This window comes from Rhinolophus hipposideros, assembly GCF_964194185.1.
Source record: "Rhinolophus hipposideros genome assembly, chromosome: 4".
Lineage (NCBI taxonomy): Eukaryota > Metazoa > Chordata > Mammalia > Chiroptera > Rhinolophidae > Rhinolophus > Rhinolophus hipposideros.
In genome coordinates, this window is record NC_138050.1 from 16,060,595 (window position 1) to 16,068,571 (window position 7,977).

A 7,977-nucleotide genomic window follows, 5' to 3' on the forward strand; every position below is an offset into this window, starting at 1 on the left:
TTTAGCTTGACCTGTGATTATTACACTGAACTGGATGCTTTGTTGCTGCTCTTATGACCCTAATGGGCAGGAAGGACTTCTGGACCTGCCAGAGATTTCATGCAGAGGCTGGGAAGGAGCCAGTCCTTGGGAGAGGTTATAAAGGACAGTAGAAAGAAAGGGTCAAGTTATTCCATGCTGCTCCCCCACTGCCTCCACCCCACATTGGGTATCACTTGCTCAAAAAAGCAGCTACACCGCCTTCACCATCACGCCCCTCGTGGTCCATAGATAGTGCAGGAGTTCGGAGCACTGGACTCCTGTCCCTTTTGACAGAATTTCCAATCCAGCTGCTCTTGAAAATTAAAAGGGATGTTCCCTGACACCTGGAGCATGAGAAGAAGGGGTCAGTCTCCTCATAGTGTCACATCAAACTTGAAATGTTATCTGATTCTCCTTGACATTTCCAGCAACTTGCTGAATTTGTTTGATCACTGGGAAAATCTAAACCAGTTGAATTTTCAGTTTCAAATATAGAAAGCTGATGTCTGCAAAAGCCAGAGGTATCTCCAGAATACTATTATGACTAGATTTCCTTTAAGTTGAAACTTGATGAGATCAATTGGCATTTTCCTCAGAAATTCAGCCAAACCACTTATGATAACTTTTAAAACTTACTTGAAATTGTACAAATAATAGCTTGATTTTTTTCTTTTACTTTTCTCTAGCTCAATTTCATTTAGTTTGTGGACTGTATAAATTTTTTGTACCAATAAGAGATACACACAAATTGTACTTTTTGATCCCTGGGTCACTCTTGCTTCTGTCATATATTTTAAGAAATGTGGCACTAAAAAGCAGGAATTACCCAAGTAATTTAGAGTAATGCAAAATTTGGCTCGATAAGCTGATCAATAGTCTCCATAAGGTCGAGGGCAGACACAGAGACAGCTACAAAAAGTCATTATCTAATTGGGAAATATCTGCCCAGATACCAGATTTCCAGTTGACCTTAACTGAAGATTCTGTTGGCCCAGAAAGCATGATGATAAGCAGTCCTTGAAACAGACAAGGGCATTTCTTTGTAACATTCATGCATCATAGAAAGACTTCCCCTAACTGGAACTTTCCAATTTTATTCCCCCCTGCCATTTGACAATACACAAAGAAAGAGACCCAAAATGATCCACAGTATTTCTTTTGGCAAAGCTCAAAGAGACTTCAAATGTCCCTATATTTAGATTTCCAGCTGCATTCATTCCATTACGATAATAGAGGACGTTTGTTATTATGACTATGTACTAGATATAGCTCCTGTCCCCCCATTTTACAGAGCAAATAGAATTACAGCTATTTGTAGTTGTCTGTGGACAAAGTGGATAGTATGTTTTGTGTAAAAGACAAATACATTTTTTAAAAGTGGAAAAACAATATCCCCTTATAAAGGTAATGAGATTTCCAGTAAGCCCTGTCCCAGCCTGAGGGTCTAGATCTTGCTCAGTTCAGCAGGACCCCTGCCCAAGCACAGGACAGGAGCTCCTGGGCCCCCAGGACTCCTTTTGGGTTTATAGGTATCTTGAGGAGTTGTGGGGAGGTGTCTGCACAAGGTAGTTGGACAGAAACAAGCCTGTAGCGCCCCTGCTAGTCTTTCAGCTGGTGAGGCTCAGAGCAAGTGCAGCCCAGGTTTATCCTGAATGCAGGGTGGAGGCAGAGGGGATGAAGGTCTCCACATGTGTGAAGGCTGGGTGGTCAGTGATGAAGATATCATTCAAGGCAGCTCCCAGGTGCAGGAGAGGCACCTAGCACAGGCCTATGATTCCTCCTAACCCTCCTTTCACCCCCCTGACAGCCCTTCCCGTCCGACCCCTTTCTGACCATTCCCTCTTATTTTGGTCCCAGCTAATGGGGTCTCCTTCACATTACCATTACTTGCAGCTCTCCTCTATTCTCTGTGAGAATAAAAGATTCCTATTGTACATCATCTTTACTACCTTCCCAAACAGTTGAATTCTCCACTTTTCTTTTACAACAGACCTTAATTGGCCCATCGCAACCATAGCCATTATTATCAGCCAAACCCAATCTGAATTCCATTTCCTTAGGGTCCAGGAAGACCTTTGAAAACCTTCAAATAGACCCAGATCCTAGTCCTACAATAGTGGCCATTAAGAAAGGTGGATAAGCCCTCACTGAACACACAATTCCAGGCATTGAGTGCTCACTAGAATGTTCCCTCAGGAGAACATTAAGTTTGCCCCAAAATTATGCAAATCAATCAATCAATCAATCAATCAATCAATAACATGTGTAGCTTTCTTCTATCAAAGAATTCCTTAACCTTTTTTTATGACAATATATCTGAATTAAATAGTTATCTCCAATTTATATAATTTTGACACATTTTAAGAGAACTATTCCACGAACTGAATGAGAAAAAATTCTTCACATGTATCTTAATTGGTTGAATGTTTCACAAGGAAAGATTTATGGGCATTTTATTACCTACTACGGTTGGATAAATAATGACCACGCCCCCCCATTCCACCCCCCAGCCCCACTCCAGGTTGTCTATGTCCTAATCCTGGGATCTCGAGAATATGTAATCTCAAATTGCAGGAGAGACTTTGCTAATGGATTTAAGGTTACTAGTGACCTGACATTAATATAGGGAAATTATCCTGTTATCCAGGCGGGCCCATTGTAATCACATGAGCTTGTGAGAATCTAAGCGAAGAGACTAGCCAACCTACTCTGCACTTAGCCTTCTGAAATACAGAAAGTGTTAAGATAAACTTATATTAAATTTATGTTTAAAAAAAAAAAAAAGAAAAACAAACTAAATGGGAAGTGGATGGGCCAAAGCTCTCTTCCTAAAATGTTTTTTTAGGTTTGCTCAAGCACATGGAAATATCAGTGCCCAAAATTTCTATGCCACAATGTGGTAATAATTTTTATCTGGAAACATTCTTATTTTTCATCAATAATTATGCCTAAGAATTGTCAAACACACATTTATCCATTATTTATTTCTCACATCACTCTATGAAATAGTTTCTATTAATATCTATTTTACAGGTGAGGAAACTAAAAGAATGAGTTTAAAAAGGGTGTATTTTTAACAGTATAGTTTCAGGGTTATAAATATAGATGTGGCTCTTGATTCAGAAAGCCAATTTGCTTTCTGGAAAATTTGTACTGTCACTTGTGGATAAACCTAGCAAGCTACGTGATCCTGTCCACCACACACTCATCAATACATCGAGGATTGCCTTTCAAAATATTTAATCATTTGATACAGGCAAATGGTGACCTCTTGTAGCTATTTTAATTGTCTTTATTTTAAATTCCTTGTTTTCTAACGGTTTAATTTTGTAATCCTTCTGAATTTTGTAGGGAGTAAACATGGCGTAAGTCCCAAGTAAATGGATCAAATGCTTCACTCTTTTTCTTGGAGCCAGCGTTAGCTATTTCACTTTTCAAAGGAAAGAAAATATTAGACAAGGCAGCAGCTAAAAAGGACCCCACACTTCTATGTGCAGCTTGTTCTAGCTTCTTTACCCAGGACCAGAAAGAAGTTTGCTCTGTTCCTCTTCTCAATGGCCAGTATGTCAGCGCCACCATCAGCATCACTAGAGAAGTTGAGAGTGACAGCCTCAAGTGATTGGAAGCAGGTGGGCATAACTGTGTCAAAACTAGGTTGTGCCTCACTCTACTTTTTCTCCTTTTCTGACCTAAACACATCACTGGAATGGTCACGTTTTGGTGTCTCCGCATGCTGAAAATTTTACGCAGCTTAATGAATATGTGATTATCAATCATGCAAGTCCCAATACTTGTGCTGGAGAATAAGGAAGTAACTCAAAAAGGAGCTCACTCCTGCTGCAATGCATTTCACAATTCATCAAAAAGGTTGTGTCAAACAGGATGATGGAGGTTGCAAGGGGCAGAGACCGCAAACTGTCTGCCACCACCACTAGGAACCACAGAACCTTCTTGTTGCCTCTCTCTCAACCCTTCCTGACAGATAGTGTCTGACACATTACAAGAGGGCAATGTTTTCCAGAAAGACTGCAGCTTTAAATAAAATCTACAATTAGGCAAGAGAAAAAGAAAAATCAGATTGCCAGCTATTGTAGAGTCCATTTAAATTCCCAAGGGTGATGACTCCCAAATGCATACCACTGTTTTTGATTCAGCTCTTACTAAAATAGCTAAAAGGAATTTAGAAGCAGTAGGAGAAAACCTACACTTTCAAAAGAAGCATGCTTCCTGCTTTGGCTGGTTTGCGTTAGAGCAAAGGTGTGTCCTTGGGAAAGCTGTTATCTCCCAAAAGGTAATGTAAAGACTGGTGGAGGGCAGCAGGGACAATGCTCAGATGAAAGCTGTGTTCATTTCCTATAGCTTCTGTAACAAATTACCGCACAGCAGTGGCTTAAAACCACACAAACACTATCTAATAGTTCTGGAGGTCTGCAGTCTGAAATGGGTCTCACTGGGTTAAAGTCAAAGGGCCAGTAAGGCTGCATTCCTTTTTGGAGGCTCTAGGGGAGAGTCCATTTTCTTGGCTTTTTACAGCTTCTAGAAGCCAGCCACATTCCTTGGCTCATGGCCTCATTCCATCTTCAAAGCCAGCCATGTCAGGCTGTCTTTCTCTCTGATTCTTCCCCATTTATAAGGATCCTTGTGATTACATTGGGCCCACCCAGATGATTCAGGATAATCTCCCCATCTCAAGACCAGCCGATTGGGGAACTTAATTCCATCTGAAATCTTAATTCTCCCATTGTCACGTAATATAATGTAGTCACACAGGTTCCAGGGATTAGGACAGAGACATCTTTGGGGGGTCATTCTCCTGCCTATCACAAGAGAGGGCCTGAGCAGCAGCAGCTCAGGCTCAGACATCCTACACGCTTGGCATTCTAACATTCTAAGACGCTGGTTTTAATGTGACTTATTTACTCTGTGAATCGCCTTATTCTTGTCCTACTACCAGTGGGCTTCCTCTACTTAGTCAGTTTTTGCTTCTTCATAACTTTGGCTGGAACATGGCCATGGATTTTATGGCCCTCATTCTACTCTGTCACCTTTTTGAGGTTTATCACTAGCACCAACTGACTCCATGTCTCCATTCTCTAAATTCAAAATTTCAAGACAGAGCATTTGATTAGCCCAGTTTATTTTAATGAGCCAGAGGTTGCTTGCCAGTCAGTGGATTGCCTTCCCTCAGGTCAGGTGCCCAATCCTGGTCAAATCAGCCGAGGCCAGGAAACAAGTGTGGCATGCCACAAGATATGGCTGCTGCACCACTGACTGGGCAGGGAATGACATTTGTGGAGGGTTGTGGAAGGGCAGTTCTCTGTAACAGGGAACTTGGGCAATGCAGATACCAAGAGAAACCAGCCTCATCTTCAGACAAACTTTGAAGATTGACAGGGTAGTGATTTATTTGGTACAATCTTAAAGATTTTTAATTATTTGTTTAATTGGCAAAAACTAAACCAATATTAAAATCAGAAATGTGCAACACTACTTTGGTGCATTTGTAAAAGCCTGATCAATCGGAATGAAGATGATAGGATCTTCTGATCAAATAGCTTTCTTAGTTAATAATAATCATTCAACAAATGAAAATTTATTGGGCAGTTACTAGGCACCAGCCACAGTTCTGAGATTAGAGAAGCGATAAGATAGATGTGACCCCTGCCCTTTTGTATATCAACTACTGACATTTAAAACTTTAAAATGTATTAGTCTATTCTCTTAAGTAAATAAATCAAGTAGAATTTGTTTCTTTTTTTTTATGGCTAAAAAGGTTAAAGACGATCTTACTGAAGATCTACATAGAGCTATACAATGGAGATGAAGAAGACGGGGAAGAATGACAAACAATGTATTTCCCGTAAGAGTGGGAATTTGCTATTTAAAAATGTGATTTTTTGGATTAGCTTGCTTGGTCTTGATTTGTATCATTCTTCTGTATTACACATACAGAGAGAAAAAGAACACTTATTGAAGTTCCTGTGCAAATTAATTTTGAATAATTAAAGTTTCATTTTTATTTTAAGTGACTTTTGTTTTTACGCATTTGAATTACTCATAATACTTATGAAAGTTTTGGTGATATTACCCTTATTAAATTTGAAAATATTTGTGCATAGTTTCAAAACTTAAAGTACTATAGGCTTATAATGAAATCCCTAGCCCTCTGCTATATTTCCCCTAAGTCCTGTTTCCAGCAGCAACCACTCTCCACTTTTCTAGCTTTTTCTGTTTTTATTTACTTCCATAGTTCCAAACAATATTCTTAAACTGTAATTTTTTTCTATATATCTTTAGTCATATTTTTTGATTTTCTGCCATAGCAGGAAAAAAAGTCTAATCTACTCCATCTCTTACCTTCACCTCTCCTCCTAACGTTCCCTCAGTATAATTATGACACAACTTTTGGTGAAGTCTAACATCACACCCTTCAGTGACTTGTACACTATGCCCAGGCCCCTTTATTGTATGACTCTTCATGTTTCTTAGAATAAGAACATGCTTTATTTTTATCTGCCAGATAGATATTTTATGTACCTGTGGTAAATTTTCCCAACTACTCCTTCATTATTGCCATGTACCCATCAATAATATTTTTCCAGATATTCAAATATATTGGCTATATTTTGTGGTTTTCCCTGGATCCGCTCCCCCCCACACACACTCTCCTGCTCCAAGCTGTACTGTTTCCTGCCCAGACCTGCTGCACACATTTTATCCTGTGTGCAGGATTTAACCTTCAATGCCACCTCAGGACTTTTCTTTTGCCATTCTCCTGTGTTAGATTCTCTGTTTTCTGGACCTATGTCTTCCTCTTTGTTGGTTTACTATTTTGTTTTGGTGGAGCACATCCTCCAGTAGTTTACAAAAAAAGTGTAAAAGGAAGATCATTGTTTTGAGGGCTTTAATATACCTTAATTTTAACCTCATTGTGTATAGTTTATAGAACTCTGGAGTGAAGAGCATTGTCACTCAGCATGGTTCTATTGTCTCCTAACTCTGATACTACGATTCAGGGATCTAATGCTGGTCTGATGCATGATCCCTTGGAGATTGTTAGGTACTTTTTCTCTCCAGAAGCTTTCAGAATCTTTATCTTCTGTGCTGTGCAACTTCGTAATGATAAGCTTTAGTGTGGGTCTTTTTTCAATTGTGCTGGGCACTCAATGAGTCCTGTCATTTGGGAACTTAAGTCTTGCAGTTCTGTGAAGTTGCCACATTTTATTATTTTGATAATTTCCTATCCTTGCTTTCTCCCTTCTCCTTTATGGAACTCCTATTAATTCATACTGGATATTCTAGACTGGTCTTCTAATTTTCTTATTTTTCTCCCATATTTTTAATTTCTTTAATTCCACTTCTACTTTATGTGATATTTCTTCAGTATTATCTTTCAGCCCTTAAATTTTTTGGAGACATACCATTTTTAATCTTAAAGAAATTTCTCTTCTTTTGATTATTTTTATAATATCTTGTGTTTTGGATGCAGTATCTTCTCTTGACTCACCAGGAATATTAGACTTTTTTACTTTTTATTTTGAAATAATTATAGATTGGTAGAAAGTTCAAAGATAGTAGAGGGAGATCCCAAGTATTCTCCATTCCTTTACCCAGTTTCCCCCAATGGTTACAACTTACATACTTGTAATGCCATATCAAAATCAGGAAACTGACATTGGTACAATGTGTGTGCATAATTCTATGTAATTTTATCACATAATATACATCTCCACAAAGATTACCCTTGTTTCTAGCCTTTCATAATTTCACTCTTTTTCCTCTACCATACAATATTATATTTTTTTAATTTTTGTCTGTTTTCAGCATATATTTCCTCTATGTTCCTTCTTTCATTCATTCTTTCTTGCTATCTCTCTTTTGTTTTGGAAGTTATACAAAAATGGTGGTAATCTTGCCAATTCATTCATATTTAAGCATAAAGCTAATTGTAAGCTC